The sequence below is a fragment of the Monodon monoceros genome, unplaced genomic scaffold, assembly GCF_005190385.1.
Source record: "Monodon monoceros isolate NGI ecotype Baffin Bay Population unplaced genomic scaffold, NGI_Narwhal_1 Super_Scaffold_9, whole genome shotgun sequence".
NCBI lineage: Eukaryota > Metazoa > Chordata > Mammalia > Artiodactyla > Monodontidae > Monodon > Monodon monoceros.
This window is the reverse complement of record NW_021703786.1, coordinates 21,484,874-21,505,117: the sequence shown is the minus strand read 5'-3', so window position 1 is coordinate 21,505,117 and position 20,244 is coordinate 21,484,874. Positions and strand designations below refer to the sequence as shown.

Below are 20,244 nucleotides of genomic sequence, written 5' to 3'. Positions count from 1 at the left end.
GTTAAGAGTCCGCCTGCCGATGCAGGGGACACGGGTTCGTGCCCCGGTCCGGGAAGATCCCACATGCAGTGGAGCAGCTGGGCCCGTGAGCCATGGCCGCTGATCCTGCACGTCCGGAGCCTGTGCTCCGCAACGGGAGAGGCCACAACACTGAGAGGCCCGCGTACCACAAAAAAAAAAAAAAAAAGTTCTCCATGCCCCCAAGTGTGAAGCATACATGTCTCAGCATAATATTCAAGGCCCTCTGCAGGTTGATCCTACCCCTCATATTCTCTAGATCAGTGGTTCTCAGAACGCGGCCCTCAGACTGGCCACTCTGGTCAGTAGAACTCACTCCTACCCACTAAATCAGAGTCTCCAGGGATGGAGCCCAGGATGCTCTTTTAACAAGGGTGGTTTCAATGCACACTGAAGTTTGAGACCACTATTCCAGATTAATTAATTTTCTTTCTTGAACGCCATGCTTCAGCCATACTGAACTATCAGTTTCTGGAAAGTGGTTGCTGTCTCTCACCTTCTGGGCTTTGCACATGCTGTTCCCTGTGTTCCCTGCTTGCCCACCTCACGCCCATGCTTCCCTCTATCTCAGCATTTATTCCATTGTAAGGCTTTTGCCTGTTTTTGTCTGTCTTCCCCACTTCCATGTAAACTTTGAAGGCAGGGACACCATCTTAATCATCATTGCATCTTTAGCACCTTGGCAGGTGCTCAATAACTATTTTCTTAATGACTATAGAGATTTAGATGTACAGAAACCTAATTGCTAACAGCAGTCAGCAACCAGCTACCGGGGTTCGTGAGGGAGAGCCCAGTGTCGTGTGCTGTTACTTAGGAATAAATAGAGTCAACATATACCTACTCGCATTTTACTCCAGTCCTACTGAATATCACTGTCCAGTGATCTCTTAACTAAGCTGATGACAGTGGGAAGGAAAGGAAGTGGTAAACATGTGATGTTGTGAAGGAAAATCAACACAAGTGAATGGATGTGAGAGCAGTGCATACAACTCAGGATCTCATCTCTTCTCATATTTTAAACCAGAAGGCCAGAGTCCTAAGGACTGAACAGTAACAACAATAGCATGAGAACACTTATACTGAGCATCTACTCTGTGCAAGGCTGTACCTGTGTTAATACTGACAACAACCCTAGGAGCTAGGTATTATTTTGAGAAAACTGAGAAATCAAGTCATTAAATATTTGCCTAAGATCCTACATGGTGAAACCACTGTTATTGGTACTTCCTGTTCATGAGTCACATGGCCCCAAATTACATCCCCACCCCTGATCTTCACAGATCAATTGTGCACAATGAGGCCCATAGGTGCGGGTGAACGGATCACCCAGACTTAAGGAACATGGCTTTTGGATAATGGTTTGGTGTATCATCTTTGACTAGAACACATGAGTTGTTATTATAAGATCTCAATGCAGTTGTTGGAGAAATAAAACTGAGGGACAGAATTTGCTTGTCCCCCTAATATGTGCACCCATGGTCACAGGAACCTCCATTACCCTAACTCTCATCACAGTGTATCGTAATTACTTGGTGAAAATGAAATTTGGTTTTCCTCTTCACTGCTGCCCCTCCAGTACAGCACCTGGTAAGTGGAAAGCACCCCCATCTATCACCAACCAAGCCCATCTGGGACTAGCACAAGCTCCTTAACCTCGCCTGTGTAATCACCAAGATTTTCTCTAGTTTCTCTGTAAAGTGTCACACAGGGTTCTAAGTATGGACAAACAAGGATGAAAAGTACAAGTTTACTTTAGATACTGTATTTACGGTCCTTACTTTGGAATGTCACATCAGACGCCTTTGTGTCTGACTGAGAAAAAAATAGCTTATAATTGATCTTACCCCTTTAAAATTTTTTTAAAATGTATATATTTCAATTTACTTACTTTATTTATATTTATTTTTGGCTGTGTTGGGCCTTCGTTGCTGCGCGCGGGCTTTCTCTAGTTGCGGCGAGTGGGGGCTACTCTTCATTGCGGTGCGTGGGCTTCTCATTGCGGTGGCTTCTCTTGTTGCGGAGCACGGGCTCTAGGCACTCGGGCTTCAGTACTTGTGGCACGTGGGCTCGGTAGTTGTGGCTCACGGGCTCTAGAGCGCAGGCTCAGTAGTTGTGGCTCACGGGCTTTGTTGCTCCGCGGCATGTGGGATCTTCCTGGACCAGGGCTTGAACCCGTGTCCCCTGCATTGGCAGGAGAATTCTTAACCACTGCGCCACCAGGGAAGCCCCCATTTTATTTTATTTATTTATTTATTTATTTATTTGCGGTACGCAGGCCTCTCACTGTTGTGGCCTCTCCCGTTGCGGGGCACAGGCTCCGGACGCGTAGGCTCAGCGGCCATGGCTCACGGGCCTAGCCGCTCCGCGGCATGTGGGATCTTCCCAGACCGGGGCACGAACCCGTGTTCCCTGCATCGGCAGGTGGACTCTCAACCACTGCGCCACCAGGGAAGCCCAGAAGCCCCCATTTTTAATTTTAAAGAAATATTTTAGCAAACAGTTATTTATTTAGGCTTCTGTGTAAAATAAAATATAGAAGATGTTTAAAATGTTTAATTTATTTTTTGATAAGTGATACTTCGACATGGTTCAAAAGTTTGAAGAGAGAAATATTCCCCTCTCACTTCATCTTCCAGCTGCTTGGTTCCCCTCCCTGAAAGCAACCAGTATTATTTAATTGTGACCTCTCCCAGAAACATGTTTTAAGTGTATGCAAGTACATATGTAAGACAGTTTTTTTTTCTCTCCTTCCTTACACAAATGGAAGCATGTCAAAAACATTGTTTGACACCTTTTTTTGTTTTTTCACTTAATTTATTTTGGAGATCACTCTCTAGCAGTACATGTAGTAAAGGAAAGACTTCCTCTTTCTTTTTTAAGACTGGATACTCTTCTATTGTCTATTTGATAATAGCAACACAGCTATAATGATAATAATATTAAATATAAAATAGCTAAACTTTAAGAGTTTTACTTATTAGCATATTTAATCCTCTCAACAATACTATTAGATAGGTATGATTGTTCTTCCCACTTTGCAGAGGTGAGTGTTTAAATAACTTGCCCAATGTCACAAAATTCGTAAGTGACGAACAGGACAAGCTATCTAATTTGAGGGGCTCAGTGCAAAGTGAAAATGTGGGTCCCTTATTCAAAAAGCAGGGGGAAAGTACCATTAAAGGCACTAAAATATAAAGCTTTTTCCATTCTTTCATGGTCTCTAACTTGTCTCACCATGGTGCTTTTTATTTGCTATTCAATGTCATCTAAGTAAAGAAAATTTTTAAATTTAAATCGTTATTATGAAATTTACCATCCTTCTTCATATTGTGCAATGCCAGTTTTAAAGAGCATTTAACTCCTAAGTTGAATCACTGAAATTGGACAATTTGTATTTTGTAACTTGTACTCACACAAGTCTATTTTATTCTTACCAGAACAATGGGAACTCTGGATAAATGAACTCAAATGTTTTGATTTCACTTCTTGATATGTGCACATTCCAGCAACACTTTACTTTCAGCTTCCTGATAAGCAAGGAAGGACTGAAAGGGAAAGGAACTCTGGGTTGCCTTGTCGCCTCTTCCTTCTCTGTCATCATTTTCAGCATAAGTGATTGGCTAACATGGAGAAGTAACGCAAGTAAGAAATGATACGATACGGCTCCTTGGTCTTCCATGTTTCTTAGAAAACTGTCTTCTTTCTGGTTTCAGAGCAAGTTCTAGCTCAAAAGGAAAGCATGGCCTCTCAATGCTTATTCAGTCATACATGTAACACACTTACCTTGTACAAATTGTCTGAATTTCCCACGTATCACGAGTCTACCAGAATTCTGTGCTCATGGAACATCACAGATGCTATTTACGAATGAGGTGACAAGGAATGGTGACACCCAATTTGTTCATAGCTCCTCTGCTTCAAGAGGCAACAGCAAATCATGAGGCCCTTCTGAGTGTGGGACCCTGTGTGACTGCACAGCTCACATGCCCATGAAGACAGCCCTGGTGACAGAGCAGGATGCAAATCATAATTTATTTAACCACTCCTGTAATGAAGTGCATTTAAATTTTATTCTCTATACAGTGTTTCAAAAACAAACCAATAGCCGTGTATACACAGATTATCGAAAGATTTGTAAGTAGGGAAACATTTATTATACTTTTTTCATTTTATTTAATGTGCTCTGATATAATCTTTTTTTTGTGTGTGTGTGTTACGCGGGCCTCTCACTGTTGTGGCCTCTCCCGTTGCGGAGCACAGGCTCCGGACGCGCAGGCTCAGCGGCCATGGCTCACGGACCTAGCCGCTCCGCGGCATGTGGGATCTTCCCAGACCGGGGCACGAACCCGTGTCCCCTGCATCGGCAGGCGGACTCTCAACCACTGCACCACCAGGGAAACCTGATATAATCTTAATTGTATTCTCTGGTTGAGATTCAAGCGTTCTTTCTTGTGAGTAACTCTATGATAATAATATACAGCCCCATGTTCCCAGACTTTTCGTAGAATATATAAGATAAATTCTAGAGCATAAAACAGTGCCTGCCACATAGTTGGTGCTAAATAAATATTTGGGGAATGAATGAATAAATCCCTAGGGATGGAATTGCTGAATTAAAGGTTATTTGCATTTATAATTTTCATGGCTATTACCTAATTGCCCTCCATAGATGTTGGAACAACTTATATTTTCACCAGTGATGCAAAAAATGGCTATTCCCCTCTCCATTGCCAACACAATGTGTTAGCAAGCGTTATCTTCATGACCTGTTAGTATCTCAGTGGGGTTTTTTTTGTTTTTGGGTTTTCTTGGTCACGCCTCACGTGATCTTATTTTCCTGATCAGGGATCGAACCCTCACCCTCGGCAGTGAAATCACGGAGTCCTAACCACTGGACCGCCAGGGAATTCCCTCAGTGGAGTTTTAAATGCACGTCTTTTAGTAAAGTTTAGCATCTTTTCATTTGTTTAAGAACCATTCTTATTTTCCTTTTATGTGAAATTTCTGTCGTATCTTTTGTCCATTATTTTCTACAGAGATTTTTAAAAAAAATATTTTCTTTGTGAAATATAACATACATACAGAAAAAATATATACGTTTTGGGATACATTTTAATAAACAGTTATAGAGCAAATACTTGCATACCCGTCACTTGATCAAAAGTAGAACACTGCCAGCCCCTAAGAACAACCCCTACTCCCAATCAAACTAAACTCCTTCTGCCCCCGACGGGCTCTCCTGACTTTTTTTTTTTTTTTTTTTTTTGCGGTACGCGGGCCTCTCACTGTTGTGGCCTCTCCCGTTGCGGGGCACAGGCTCCGGACGCTCAGGCTCAGCGGCCATGACTCACGGGCCCAGCCGCTTCACGGCATGTGGGATCTTCCCAGATCGGGGCACGAACCCGTGTCCCCTGCATCGGCAGGCGGACTCTCAACCACTGCGCCACCAGGGAAGCCCTCTCCTGACTTTTATTGTGTTCATTTCCTTCTTTTTCCTTATTTTACCTCCTAACTACGCATCCCTAAAGAATATAGTTTACTTTTGCCTGCTTTTAAACTCTATATAAATGGAATAATACTAGATATATATTTTTTTGTATCTTGCTTTCTTTTGTGTTCAATATTACCTTTGCAAAAAGTTATTCATGTTGTTGAATATAACCATCATTTATTAATTTTCACTGTACAAATACATCACAATTTAACCATTTATGCTTGGTAGACATTTGGGATGTTTCCTTTCTGGGTCACTGAGGAACAACACTGCTATGAATATTCTTGTACAGTCATCCTGACACTTGACATTCTGCATTCCCTAATAATATATATGTAGTAGTGGGACTGCTCTGATAGAGTATGTATATCTTAACTTTTACTGGATTATATCAAAGTCGTTTCCAAAGTGGCTGTACCAGTTTACACTCCCACCAGCAGTGTACAAGGATTGCTGGGCTTTATTTATTGATTTGTAGGAGGTCTTTATATACAGCATTATGGAAATTAGCCCTTTGTAATATGAGTAGCCAGACATTTTTTTCCAAGTTTACAATCCCTTTAAAGAGACACTGATGTTATTCCCCGCCTAGAGGAATGAAAATGTACCTGGAAAAAATGGAGTATTCTAATTTTGAAGCATTTAAATGAAAAGCAAGAGTTCTGAGCTAACCCTCACAGCACTCAGTTTGCTACTATATATGCCATTAGTACGAACAATCTTACCAGAAATTTTCATGGAATGCGCTGGAAAGCAGCATGCCAAATGTAATAATAAAGATAGTTAAAAACTGAGTGTTTAGCCTGTGTCAGGCACTATTTTAAATCCATTATATGTACTAACTAATTTAATCCTCCCAAAACCCCTAGGAGGCAGTTACTATTTTTTGCCCAATTTTACAGATTTATGAAATAAGATACTGAATTGCAGACGTTCTCTAGGGCTGATTTGAGCAATATTAATAAACTCAGAGAAAAGATTCTTTCTTAACTGATAAAGATGTTTTCTTTTTATAATTTGTTTTCTCTCTTGGTAGTGAATGATACCCCATCCCGGGCTCCTCTTCCCCAACTTTTCGGATCTGCAATACACCTCAGAGCTTTCTCTTTTTTCTTTGAAGACAGATAAGGTGTATATATATCTTTCCTCCAACCCTCATTCATCACCCCTGTTCTTAGTGTCACAGAGCCGTCAGACATCTGCAGGCAGGACTGGGAACCAGAGGGTGCTTGGAGCAAGTAGGGAAGGGTAAGAGAGAGACAGAGATGGGGGTGGGGGAAGCAGGGTCACATCCCTATGTGGTAGGGGAAGAATGATTTCTTTCCGATAAGATTTCTTAACCTGGGGTCCATAGATTAGGAAATCCACGAACTTGGATCAGGAAAAGGTAATATGCCTGTATTTTTGCAAAAGTCTAACAGAAAATTAAAAACAGGATATTAGTATTTCCTTCAATTATGAATGGAGATAACAAACCAAGTAGTATTAGCAGTACCTGTGATCTTGTCACCAATAGAAATCACAGGTATTTTCCTATTATATGACAGTTGTGGATATCTTGAAATATTATTTTTATTCATTTACCACCTCAAAATTATGGTGGTCATTAGGCCTGCCACTAGATCTTATTATTTAATAGATTTAATACAAAGCACATATATTGCTATGTTACACTTTAAAAAATATCTTGAAAATTGTATTTTAATGTAATTGGTTTCCTTTGAATTTCTGTGTATATTTGTCATGCATTTAAAAACCTTCTGAGAAGGGTGCATGTATAAAAAAGTTAAGAACTCTGCTTTTTGAGTATTCTCTTGGCTTTCATTCTTTTTGTTTTTTATTAAAAAGCTTTTTAAAAACTGAAGTATAGTTGATTTACAATGTTGTGTTAGTTTCAGGTGTACAGCAAGTTTTCATTCTTATTGAATGAGCCTTAGAGGGTCCCTGAAGTGAGTCGTAAGACCTGTGAGGTTCTCATAGTTTTATTATTTTATTTTTCCAGAGACCCTTCCTCCCTTAACTTTCATACCTTTTCACTATTCTGTTCTTCTTGTCTCACTGACCCTCTTTCTGTTTCTTTTCACGCTCCTGACCTTACTGTGGGTGTCTTTTTCCATTTCTATGGGGGAGTTTATCCTTTAGCATGTCACTGATCACCGTATTTAGGTGGAGAATTCCAAACCTCCAGTAGTCCGCCCTCTCCCAAGGTTCCTAACTCCACTTGCCTCTGGGACACCTCTACTTGATTTACTACCGGTATCTGGAACTGAACATATTAAAAACTAAAATTCCTCTCTAAATCTGCATGTTGTCCCACTTTGCCTGGACGACCATCTTATCTGTCCCCCTGGTTTTGCAACCTTATAATTATTTTAAAATTTAAGCTAATTAAATTCAAAAAATGGGAATCTTTGTGAATGGTACTAAAATCAAAAGATACAAAAGGATATACAGTGAAATGTAAGTCTTCCTCCCACCTGGTCGCCTCAGCTCCCCTCCTGTTTTCAGCTCTTAGAGTAATTTTTGATTCTTTCTTATTTTGGCTATATCTCAAGTCCTTCCTTGCCTGTGAGATGTGTGCCCTTCCCTCTCCAGGCCCTAGTGACCTTATATCTGGTTGACTTTATATATAAGTATTTGTATGTGTATATTTTATATACCTATATAAAATCTCCCTCTGTGGCCTTCCGCCCTCGAGTTTTCATCACATCGCTTCCTGGATGAAGAACCTACAAGGGTGAGGGGCCGGGGTTGGGGGTGATGGGTAAGAGGATCTCAAGGGGACTTAGGTAGGGGGTTCGGAGTGGCAGACTGGTGGGAAGCTCTGCCAGGATTCCTATTTCTGTTCCTTCCACCTGAGGCCCCTTTCCAGTCCTCTCATCCAAATGTCTCTCATCTCCAAGAGCCGAGACAGAGACAGAGAGATACCCAGAGACAGAGACGCCGAGGCACCAGCATCCCTCTCCGCTTCTGTCCCGCCCCACCGCTCTGACGGACATCCTCCACCAGCCAATGGCGCTCCCGATGTTCCCCGGAAGGGCCAATGAGAGACATAGGAGGGCGGAAGATTCCCCGCCCCCACTTCTAGGCTTGGTTGAGCCGTGCAGGTAGGTCCGGGGCCGGGGGAGCCGCCGTTGGCACTGGTGCCCGAGGGGTGGGGGCGCGAGTCGGTAGGGGTGATGGTGGAGAAGGGTAGGAGGCCCCGACCGCGGGAACCCGGGGGGGGCGGCCCGGCCAGGAGGCGGGGGGCCGACGGGCCCGGGGAGCGGGCGCCGCCGAGGGCCCTGGAAGCGGCTGGGCTGGGGGAGCGGGGACGCGTGTGTGGGGCACAGGGACCCCCGCCCCGCGCCCACCCGCAGGCCTGGGCCCCAGGTTGCGGGCAGAGGGGCTGGGGCCCTGTTGCTCTGGGGGCGGGCTGGGCCGGGCCCGGGGCCGGGGGCGCCGAGCAGAGCCCGGGGCGCCAGGCCGAGCCGAGGTGGGACGGACCGAGCGGAGAGGAAGGGAAGCTGCATCCCTCGGGCCGCCCCCTCCTGAAGCGAGCCGGGGCAACGGCCGTAGGCGCCCCTGCCATGAGCCCACTCTCCTTTTCGCCCCCTCCCTAACAATGGGTTTGGGGCAGAAGGAGTCGCCCCACTGTGGGAAAGGGGGTAGGTTTGGGACTGGGGTCCAGGGTGGGGGGAGGGGTGAGAACTCGGGCTCTCCCCTTTCTCATCGCCCCTTGGCTTTTGCGGTGGGGATCATGGAGGGGCTCTTAAGCCCTCCCGAGACTTGGGTCAAGAGTCAAATTCCCCCCTACCTTACCCCCCCCCAAAAAAAATCCGACGAGCGGTAAGGAAAGTGATGCCAAGTCTTCGAAGCCGAAGTGACAAACGCATAGAAAGAACAAATCCACTCCAGAGGTTTTTATTTTTAATTTTTCTTAAAAATGAGGGTACTGTATATTCTTCGAATTTTTTGAAATTTATTTTACAGAGGTGGGTGCTGTTATTTTTGTCCCTACTCGGGCAAGCCTCCATTTTAAGCGAAGCAGTAACTGGTTAAGCTGGAATTTTCATTCAGGCCTAGGACGTGGGCAAGGATCCTACAAGAGGTCATTTAATCCATCCTCCTACCTCCAGACAAACTTGCCTCCCTCCCATCCTCAAAATTAAGTTGTTTGGTTTGCTTTTAAAGATCTCTAGGAAAGAAGAGTCTTTTGTTTGTAGCACTTTAGTCAAGAATGGATTTTACTTTTCATGTAGAATGGGCTCTGCAACTTAAACTCAAGAAAATTTAGGACAATCGAAATGATCAGAGAGGTTTTAATTTATTAAATAAAACTAAACGTGGCAAGGGGCTTTTTTAGGTGATCAGTTAACAAATCATTTTTTAATAGTGTTTATGAAGTACCCTGGATAATCATTTTTCTATCTGGGAAAAATGGTTTTGGCTTTCTAATTATTTGATAAGCAATTTTATATTACCTAAAATATGTGTTATACATTTAATCCAATTTTATGGAAAAATATATTTCTACATACATATGGAGATACCTATACCACACACATTTGTCCTTTTCCAAAGGGGATGGTATTTTCTACATCTTTTTAAGATGGTGAGGCAAACAGTACTTCAAATCTCTGTCCAGATAGCTTAAACTATTTGTTTATTCATTTTAATTTGCTTATTCTTATTTTTAGTCTAAATGAAAGTCCTCTCTTTCAGATACCTTCTTGAAACAAAAGATTTTCTTACCTGCTTGTACTTGGTGACTGGGGGATTACTAAGACTACCTTCCTGCTCATTTCTGAGTATTGTCTGAACTATTCCTGACACTATGAATGCTATTTGGATGCTTCTTAAGGTAAGATGTGTTTTGTTTTTTTTTAATTAAAGGCCTCATGTTATTTCTTTTTCTTTACCATTGAGGATTTTCTAGTTCTTGAATTTGCAGTTCTTCAACCCTCTTACCCGACATTGCTTTCCCCTCAAAAAAACTGTTGTGTTTGCTTCCTAGGACTGATTAGTTACTTCTTACTTTGTGTTGCTACTGTTCTTAATTATTGGTGTTAAAATATTAATGAAGTTCTCAAATTAATTTCCATGAAAATGATGTGTTTATTTTTTAACTTTAAATTACGACAACCCACATAGTTGTAAAATTCTGTTCCAATCTCAGTAGGATGGATTGGTATTTCAGACAGCCAGGTCCACTTTCAAACAGGTACTTTAGTGTCATAGGTGCTGGGGTGTGTCCCACTCTTGCAAATCTGTAGCTGATTCATGTGTTACAAAACATGTGTCACTAGCCATTTATTTACTCTGAAACTTCATTTAGTATGTTAGAACATTCTAGGACCTGTTAGTTTATGTGTATATCTCTGTTGGAGAGTTCTCCTGCTATTCCCTGGTCGTTTGCATGCGAATTGACACCATTTTTCTCAACAGGTAGCACTCTGTGCCATGTTTCATCTCACAAGATGCACCTCTTTGGGGGCAGTGTGGGCAGATGATCTTTACATGAAAAAGCTCTCAGTGATGTGGTGGTTCTCCAGTCTCTTGGCTACTTCAAGTTCTTGTACATATATGTCTCCGTTAGGACTAAGCAGAGGACAAAGCTTCAGATACACGTAGGGAGGAAAATGGGAGGAAGGATGGGGAAGGATAAGGAGTGATGGAAGCCCCCCACCAGCTTCCTGGGGTGGCACAGGTTGCTTCCTTCAGAGCTAAACACTAGTGCAGTTAAGATTGTTGTCTGGTAATCTGTCCTGTGGAATTCCAAATTAATGCAGTGAATAAATCAGATATTAATGCAGTCTGTGTAAACTAAATATTTGGATTGTGGGAAATCTTTAGGTAAATGTAGACTGAGTTCTCATCTTCATTTGTGTTCCAGCTGCTATTGTTGGATGAGGAGTGCTTATATTAGTATAAAGGAAGCCAGAGAAACACAGTTTTTCTAGGCAGTCTCCCTGTAGAGTTGGAGGGAAACCCAGCCAGAAGTCCTGAACCTGTAGGAACTGGAGGACCTTGTACAAGAATATTTCTCTTTGGTATTGAGTGTTTAGTGCCACGACCTGGCGGCATTTGTTGTCTTTAGGAAGCAGGCAAGGGGATATCCACAGGTTCTAGTTCCGTAGAAACCCAAGGAACTGGGGATCAATATATTAGATTTTCATTTTACAGTTTTAACTAATGGATTAGATACATAGAAGGCTGCTTTTTAAGATCTATATATCTATATAGATATAGATATCTATATATCTATATATGACATTTTACCTCTAAATCTCTGAACCTGGGCAAGTTCTACACTAACCCTTGAAGTTGCACCAAAGCCCTCTGGAATGACAGGAATACAGAGTGAAGTCAGTACTCCATACTGTGTGTTACCACCTGTTAACTACTTAAGAATTTAGTTATGTAACTGCCTTAATTTCACCCTTTGATCAATGGAAGACCTCTTCTGAGTCTAAACAAATTTTTTATTTGCTAACATTTTCCTCCTCTTATGACTTAAAAAAAAACCTTAAAAACTGTAGTGTTTGATCTGGGCAGGGGAAAAAGGCACTTTTTTGGGGGGGATGGGAAAAGGATAGCATTGAATTTGCAGGATGGAAAATAAGAGAGAGGGAACCTTTTTCTCTTTTTCATTTGTGAATACCTTTAAAATGTTTCTGAGATGTGTTTTCAGATTGCAACTGCTTATTTTTAAATAAAAAAAGGCTAATTAAAATGTATACTTTGGAGCCAAAATATTTATTTTCTATAGTTCTTACACTTCGTTTCTGATTATCTTATTTCAGAATGAACTCTAGTTCTATAAGGCATTACTTAAACGTTAGACCTCAGTATGTGCTTATTTCTTTTCCCAGGCTTATAGAAAATAGTGCCAGTACTCACCCTTTTCAAGAATCAAAGTACAAAAAGAAACATAAATAACAAAGGAAAAATAACTCCAAACAAAAACTCCTCAATTTAAGGCACTCTTTTTAAAAAAAAGAAAAAAAGAAAAAATTATTTATTTCGGTTGCGCCGGGTCCTAGTTGTGGCCCTCGGACTCTTAGTTGCGGCATGCATGCAGGATCTATTTCCCTGACCAGGGATCGAACCTGGGCCCCCTGCGTTGGGAGTGAGGAGTCTTATCCACTGGACCAGCAGGGAAGTCCCTAAGGCACTCTTGTTAATTAGTTCCCATGGAGTTATTTACCCCTTTCTCTATATCAGGGGTCTGCAGCTTTTTTATTGCTAGCCATGACTAAGCATTATCAGTGATGTTTGGTGTTTTTATGTACAGTTGTCGGGGTTAGGGTATGTGTGAGATGGGGGAAGAACAGGGAGGAGGAGGAGGAGAATTGGGCGAGTTGGAGAAAAGATCAAAGTGAAGATGAGATGGAGAGAAGAGATACAAGGTCTTTGGTGTGTGATATGGTGCCACCATCAGTTGTCTCAGGTAGCTCTCAGGGACTGCTGGTTGCCTGTGTGCTAGTGCCTTGTGTGCTAGACTGAACTATGATGAAAGCAAGTAAAAAGTATTCTTGACAAACAAAAGGACATAATTAAAATATGATTCAATAGGATATGGAAAGATCTCAAAGATAAATGGTTAGGCGATAAAAGCAAGATGCAAAGTGTGTATGATATGTTACCCTTTGTGTTTTTCGAAAAAAAAGAAGGGAGAAAAGAAAATTTGGCTTGTTGTGTATGCATAAAAAAACACTTCAGAAGAATAAACAAGAAAATGGTGACATCAGTTACCTGTTAAGTCTAGAAACTGGGCAGGTAGAGGACAGGGTGGGAAGGAGACTTATCGCTGTATTGTATTTTTTTCAAACTTTCCGATGTTTGTATCAAAATCAAAAAATATAAAAAAATTTTTAAAAACTTTCAGTCCTTACATCTTTTCTTCTTCTGTGTCTGGAAGTCAGAGAAATGTCAAGGGGCCACAAATGAGAGGGCAGATAGCTCTTGAACAGTGGTTGAAGGGATGCATATACAAAGGGTACTGTAATCTAGGGCACATTTTCTCCTGGGATCTTGAAGAATTTCAAATTTATAGGTTTATATTTCTAGTATTGAATTGCAAGGTCAGGCATTAAAAACTTTCACTTGCTCTTAAAGTGTTAGTAAAAAAAAGATTTTCATTGTTTATTCCCTCCAGTTGGCAGTTAGATACACTATCACATTCTTGGTTATGTGATGTGGGGCAATTTTAAGAAATTTTAAAATCTCTCGGAGGTTCAGGGTCCTCCTTTGTACTGGAAATGAAATTAACATTTACTTCAGAGGATCTTTGTGTATATTATATCTGCAATTTGGCTTAGTGAATTACTACTGTTATTAAAATAATTACTAAACATAATTATATGTTTAGTAATTATTATAGCTAGTGGTCATAGTGGGGGGCTCTGCCTGATGTTGCGCAAGTGTCTCATCCTTTTAGAGGCTTGGTGTCCTCATCTGTGGAAAGTGTATAATTGTAGTACCTAGATCCTAGGGTAGATTTTGTAAGGACTAAATGAGTTTGTTGATGCGAAATGCTTAGAATAACACTTGGTATGTGCTCGGTAAACACAAGCTGCTAATTTTCTTCATGACATCTGTTTGCTAGGGCTGCCATAACAAAGTTCCACAAACTAAGTGGCTTAAACAACAGAAATGTATCGTCTCTCAGTTTTGGAGGCTAGAAGTCTGAGGGCAGGGGCATGCTCCATCTGAAGGTGCTGGGGCAGGATCTCTTCCAGGTCTCTCCTCTAGCATCTGGTAGGTCCTTGGCTTGTGGCAGCATAACTCCAGTCTGTACACAGAGTTCTCTCTGTGTATGTGTCTTTTTTGTTCAAAAATTCTCCTTTTTAAAAGGACAGCAGTCATACAGGATTAGGTCCCATCCTAATGAGCTCATTTTAACTTGATTACCTCTGTAAAGACTTTCTCCAACTAAGGTCACATTCTGAGGCACTAGGGGTTAGGAGTACAAAATATCTTCTTCGTGGGGGACAAAATTCAACCCATGACAACATCCATTAGCCTCGTCAGCCCTGTAGACTGATGTCACTCATCATGGGTAGCAGACCGTCAACACCTACACATAGGAAATGAAAATTTTGGTGCAAATTGGTCACATGATTTAAAGAAGTAGATTATTTCTTTAGGTGTCTCATACATTTGTCTTTTTAATTTTTTTAATTAATTTTTATTGAAGTATAGTTGATTTACAATGTTGTGTTAGTTTCTGGTGTACAGCAAAGTGATATATAACTGAATCACTTTTCTTTTTCTTTTTTTTTTTTTGCGGTACGCGGGCCTCTCACTGTTGCGGCCTCTCCCATTGTGGAGCACAGGCTCCGGACGCGTAGGCCCAGTGGCCACGGCTCACGGGCCCAGCCGCTCCGCGGCACGTGGGATCCTCCCGGACCGGGGCACGAACCCGCATCCCCTGCATCGGCAGGCGGACTACCAACCACTGCGCCACCAGGGAAGCCCCTGAATCACTTTTTCAGATGCTTTTGCATTATTGTTTATTACAAGATATTGACTATCGTTCCCTGTGCTATACAGTAGGACCTTGTTTATCTCATTTGTCTTTAATATATAGATTTTGTTATTGAAGCTTTAGATTTATATAAAATTGAAACTTTAGAAGGTGGTAATATTCTTTTTCTTTTAGCTATCAGTAAAATTCTGATTTGAAAAATTAGGGTCAAGATTACAGTCTGTTCTCCATGTCTCATCCTTTGTGGAAATTGATGAAACCTTGGGATTTCCTTACTGTGTAAGAATTAAGCCCAGGTATCTCTCTCGAGGGGTTTGGGAGCTAAGGATACTCAGTAATGTGGAATTAACACCTTCTCTGTGTGAATAAAGAGATGTTTTATGTTCAATTAGATGCCATACTTGAAGAAGCCGGCATGGTTATACTCCAGCATTTAGCTTCTTTGGGGGGTTGACAGTATGGGTCATTCAAGAAATAGCAGGACCTTGAGGAAGTTCCTTCTGTGGCCTGACTGATTTGGCCTGCCCTCTGCCTCCATTCCCCTCCTATTTGCCTTTAGGGTAAAGTTCAACCTTTTTGATGGAGCTTATAGACTCCTGATAATCTGGCTGCTGCTGACCTTTCTGTTTTGTTTTAAAATCTTACCTTTCTCAACTGGCCTGTATGTACCTTTGTTTGATGGTTTCCTCTCCTGAAACTAGTGTTACAACTTCAAAAGTTTACTTAGGTGAAAATTTTTCTAAAAGGTATTACATGCTTTTCTGCCTCTTTAAGAAAGCACTCTGGGGAGTTCCCTGGTGGTCCAGTGGTTAGGATTCCTCGTTGTCACTGCAGAGGGCCTGGGTTCGATCCCTGGTTGGGGAACTAAGATCCCACAAGCCACGCGGCCAAATTAAAAAAAAAAAAAAGTGCTCTGAACAAAATTTCATTTTTTAGTAATAATTCAAAATTACGGAAGCTCTACACTATGCCCACCACTTATTGTACTGCGCTGAAGTGTAGTGTGCCTTTGGAGGCCGTAAAATAAACTGTGTTCATGGAGTAGCGTGCACGTATTACATACTCTCGGGCGAGTCTTCATTTTCTTTAGTCTGTGATTATCTACTTTCCTGATCTCCTACCTTAGTATCTGGCTGTTACTGGCCTTGTTCCAGCCTCCAGAAACTCTCCCCTCTATTTTAATGCCTTCTTTCTGTGGTAGGTTAGGATATCAGCAAACTAAGCTTATATAAACTATTTGCCAACGAAGAGTAAATAGATCTTTAACGATGGCTGGAGGGACTTTTCTATGGATAAGATAACGTGAAGATGACAGCTTTTTGACAGTCTGATGCAAAATGATGTGGTTTTGCCTGTGTGCATGTTATGGAGAGGAAGGGTCCATTGCTTTCATCCGATTTTTACAGTGGTCTGGGACTGCTTTAGATAAATATGTGTTATGAAATTGCTTTGTTAGTTGTCATCAGAGGCTAGTTCCCAAATTCCTCCTCCTGTCTCCCTATCCTGAAGTGAAGGAGTTCATGATATTGGATAACTGTTTGGACTGTGGGCCGAGAGGCCATTTGACTAGGCCAGAGAGAGTGCTGACCAGGCTGAGGCAGAGCTGGGGAGAGAAGTCAAGCCATGAGCGGGCGAGCAGCTCTGGGCATTGTTGTCTGGTTTGCTCCAGAGGACAGTGGGAGTAGCCATAGTAAGTTCTGGAAGCTCAGAGAGTATATTCACGTACTTGACTTGAAGAAATGGAAAAATATTATCTTTTAAAAAAATTATCTTTCTATTCTGAACAGTCTAGTGATTTAGTTTTTGCTAGATTTTTTTCTTGCTTAGAAATCATCTTGTGAAATGTTTGCAACCTAGATCATAATTTAATGAGACAGCTAGATAAGAGTGAAAACAGGAGTAAAAGAATGAAATAAAGAATATAAATTAATGTTACAATTCTAAAAGCATCTTAAAAAAAATTATTTATTTGGTTGCACCGGGTCTTAGCTGCTGCAGGCGGGCTCCTTAGGTACGGCAGGCGGGCTCCTTAGTTGCAGCTTGTGGGTTCCTTAGTTGCGGCTTGTGGGTTCCTTAGTTGTGGCTTGCCAGCTCCTTGTTTGTGGCACACGGGCTCCTTAGTTGTGGCATGCACGTGGGATCTAGTTCCCTGACCAGGGATCGAACCTGGGCCCCCCCCTGCATTGGGAGCGCAGAGTCTTATCTACTGTGCCACCAGGGAAGTTCCTTTAAAAGCATCTGACTGTGGGGGCTTCTTCAGAAGTGGAACATCTGCCTTGCTTACAAAGAAAACCTCTTTCCCCCAGTGACTTTGCCTCTTCGGTCATAGAGCACAGAGCCTGTCAGGGAAGGGACTCTTCTTGGGCCCAACACTGTCCCTGTATTTGTTTCTTCTTATACTAGGCCACCTCTCTGGTCTCTTGAGCTGTTTTCTTCCTCCATGTAGGGACCTCTGGCTGTCATTTGTACCTTTTCCCAACCCATTTTCACCCTCCCATTCCCTGTTGGCTCTTGTCCCTCAGTGTATAAACACACTCAAGTCTCTCACTTTACGAACGCAAAACCCTTGAACTGCGACCACTGGTCCCTTTGCCAATGAAGTATTTGTGTAGCTTCTTCCTATGTGTTCCACTGTACCTGCCCTTACAGAGTCATCCCTTTCTGCACTTATCTTCTGAGGCCTCCTTGTGGTCTTTGACGCCGTGGACCGTTCTCCCTGGCTGTGGTGATAGTGGTCCCTCCTGGCTTCCTGTCGTCATTTCTGAAAGGCACTGTAGAGTTGTGATACAGAACATGGACTCTGCAGTGAGTCTCCTAGATTCAGATTTCAGCTCTGCACTTACTGTGTGCCTCTCTGTGCCTCAGTTACCTCACCTGAAAAATGAGAAAAATAATATTAAAAATAATGGCACTTAACATTACAGGACTGTCGTGAGGAGGAAATGAATTAATACATGAAAAGCATATAGATGAGTGCCTGGCACACAGTACAGTACAGATGATCTGAGTGCTGGCTCTTTCCGGCATCGTTGTCATCTCTGGCTGTTCTTTCTCAGTTTTCTTTGCAGACATTTTTTCTCTTTCAGTCAGTGTTTGCCTTGCCTTGGCCTTCTCTCCTCCCAGCCTATGTAGTTCCTGAGTAACATCTTAGATAAGTTTGTGTCTCACGCTGTATGAGTCCCACATCCATATACTGATGATCTGCAAATGTGTTTTTCCCAGCGCTAAATGGTCTCCTCATATGACCATATGTTTCCTCCCCATGGCTTACCTGGCTTTCGAGGTGAAGTTCAAACACTTGCCAAGCACACAGGCCCTTGGCCCAGATCACTTCCTCTGCTCCTTCCTGAGCTGTCTGCGCTCAGCAGCGTTAAGCTGCTGTTTGTAGTTCCTTCTGTACACCTTGTTGCTCCTTTGCCCCTGGGCCTTCACACAAGCAGTTGCCACTGTTTAAAGTGACCTCCTGTCCTGTTCTAGAAACATACTTTTCCTAGTTCTTTAATAACAGTGAGGTGTAGTAACAGCAGTAACTAACGTGGAGAGCTTCCTACGTACCCAGGCTTTGCCTTTGTGTGTGCATCCCTAGCACTTCTGTTGTACAGTGATTGCAGGTTTGCTTCTCCACGCAGCTAGTCTCCAAGTTCTTTGAGAGTAGGGGCTGTGTCCTGTCTTTCATCATCACTGCTTGCAAAGTGATGACATGTAGTAAATGTGTGTTGAATGAATGAATGGTCTGAGCACTGCACTGCCCAACCTGTGAAGTGCATCTTTAAGAGGGTATCAGTGGGAAAGCTGAGTTAGTTACATCCATTCGCCAATCCTGGCCTTACCCTTTGGAACTATAGGACCCAATCTGTTTAGTGTGAGCAGCTTTGTAGCTTTGGAATAAGGGTTACAAAGAGGGTTTTGTTTTTAAATCGTTCATTGAATGATGAAGGGTGCATAGGTGTTTTTGTTGTCTTATTTTTGCTTTTAAAAAAGAGAACCAGTGTGCTGACAGCCAGGGTCATCTGGCAACTAGAATGTTTTTACATTGTTGGAATAAAGTATAGGGACTTCCCTGGTGGTCCAGTGGTTAGGACTTGGGCACTTTCATTGCTGTGGCCCTGGGTTCAATCCCTGGTCAGGGAACTAAGATACTGAAAGTACCCACGTGGTGCGGCCATAAAAAAAAATAACAGTAATAAAAATATAGAGAAATGAATTTTATGCTTGTAATGTTCCATCCAGGTAGTAATTTGGCAGTGAACTGATTATAATTTAAACATTTTTTGTGACACTAATCATTAAACATTAGTGATCAGGTGTCCCCTTTCTCCTTTCCCATCACAGCTCTGTTAAATATGGGTTTAGACACATAATGTTTTATCTTTTATCACCGTGTATAAATTGCGTTCGTAGCAACAGCCCAGAAAATGGCAAGCTTTTAAGTGTAGTCTACGTGGTACTTTAATCTAGGTCTTGACCATGGTAGTAATTTTTTGGCCAGCAGGGGGAGCCGAAGTCACTGATATGTGACTCCATCTCAGCTGGTTTTCAGTTTGTCAAGGCCCAAAGAAAGTAAAAATGCCTTACTGACAAAGGTCATGATCAGAGTTCACAAAGAAGAAACACAAATGACCAAGAAGCATATAAGAAACATTTTTATTCTGATAAGTAATCAAAGGAATTCAGATTAAAATGATATACTACTTTTTTTTAACCTATCAAATTGGCAATTGAACTGTATGGTCAAAGGTAGCGAGGGGGCAGTCTCTAAAACTGCTAGTGGAAGTGTGCATTGGGCCCAATTTTTCTGGAAGGTATTTTGGCAACATATATCAAAAAACCTTAAACTGTCTTTTAACTAAGTGATTCCACTTCTAGGAATTTATCTTAAGGGGGAAAATATAGAGATATATAGAAAGATTTGTGAACAAAGATATTCATTGTAGCATTATTTATACAAGTGAGAATTGGGAATAAACTTGAATGAGCAGTGAGATTAATGGGTAAATTATGGAGTATTTAAGGGTGAATTATTATACAGCTATAAAACTTTTTTTTTTTTTTTTTGCGGTACGCGGGCCTCTCACTGTTGTGGCCTCTCCCGTTGCGGAGCACGGGCTCCGGACGCGCAGGCTCAGCAGCCATGGCTCACGGGCCCAGCCGCTCCGCGGCATGTGGGATCCTCCCAGACCGGGGCACAAACCCTTGTCCCCTGCATCGGCAGGCGGACTCTTAACCACTGCGCCACCAGGGAAGCCCATAAAACTATTTT

At 42.1% G+C, this 20,244-nt stretch overlaps 1 protein-coding gene across 3 annotated transcripts in view; it reads left to right on the top strand.

Moving 5' to 3' along the window:
* The first annotated feature begins 8,585 nt into the window (after window positions 1-8,585).
* Window positions 8,586-20,244, top strand: part of KANSL1 (KAT8 regulatory NSL complex subunit 1) — a 168,152-nt gene continuing 156,493 nt past the window's right edge. Inside the window, exons 1-2 of one of the 3 annotated variants that reach the window (XM_029211538.1) lie at window positions 8,586-8,619; window positions 10,217-10,355. The gene's annotated coding sequence lies outside the window, so the exon portion shown is untranslated. Of the gene's footprint in view, window positions 8,620-9,137; window positions 9,160-10,216; window positions 10,356-20,244 lie in introns of those variants that run through there. The other 2 variants (XM_029211541.1, XM_029211539.1) reach the window with 2 other exon arrangements.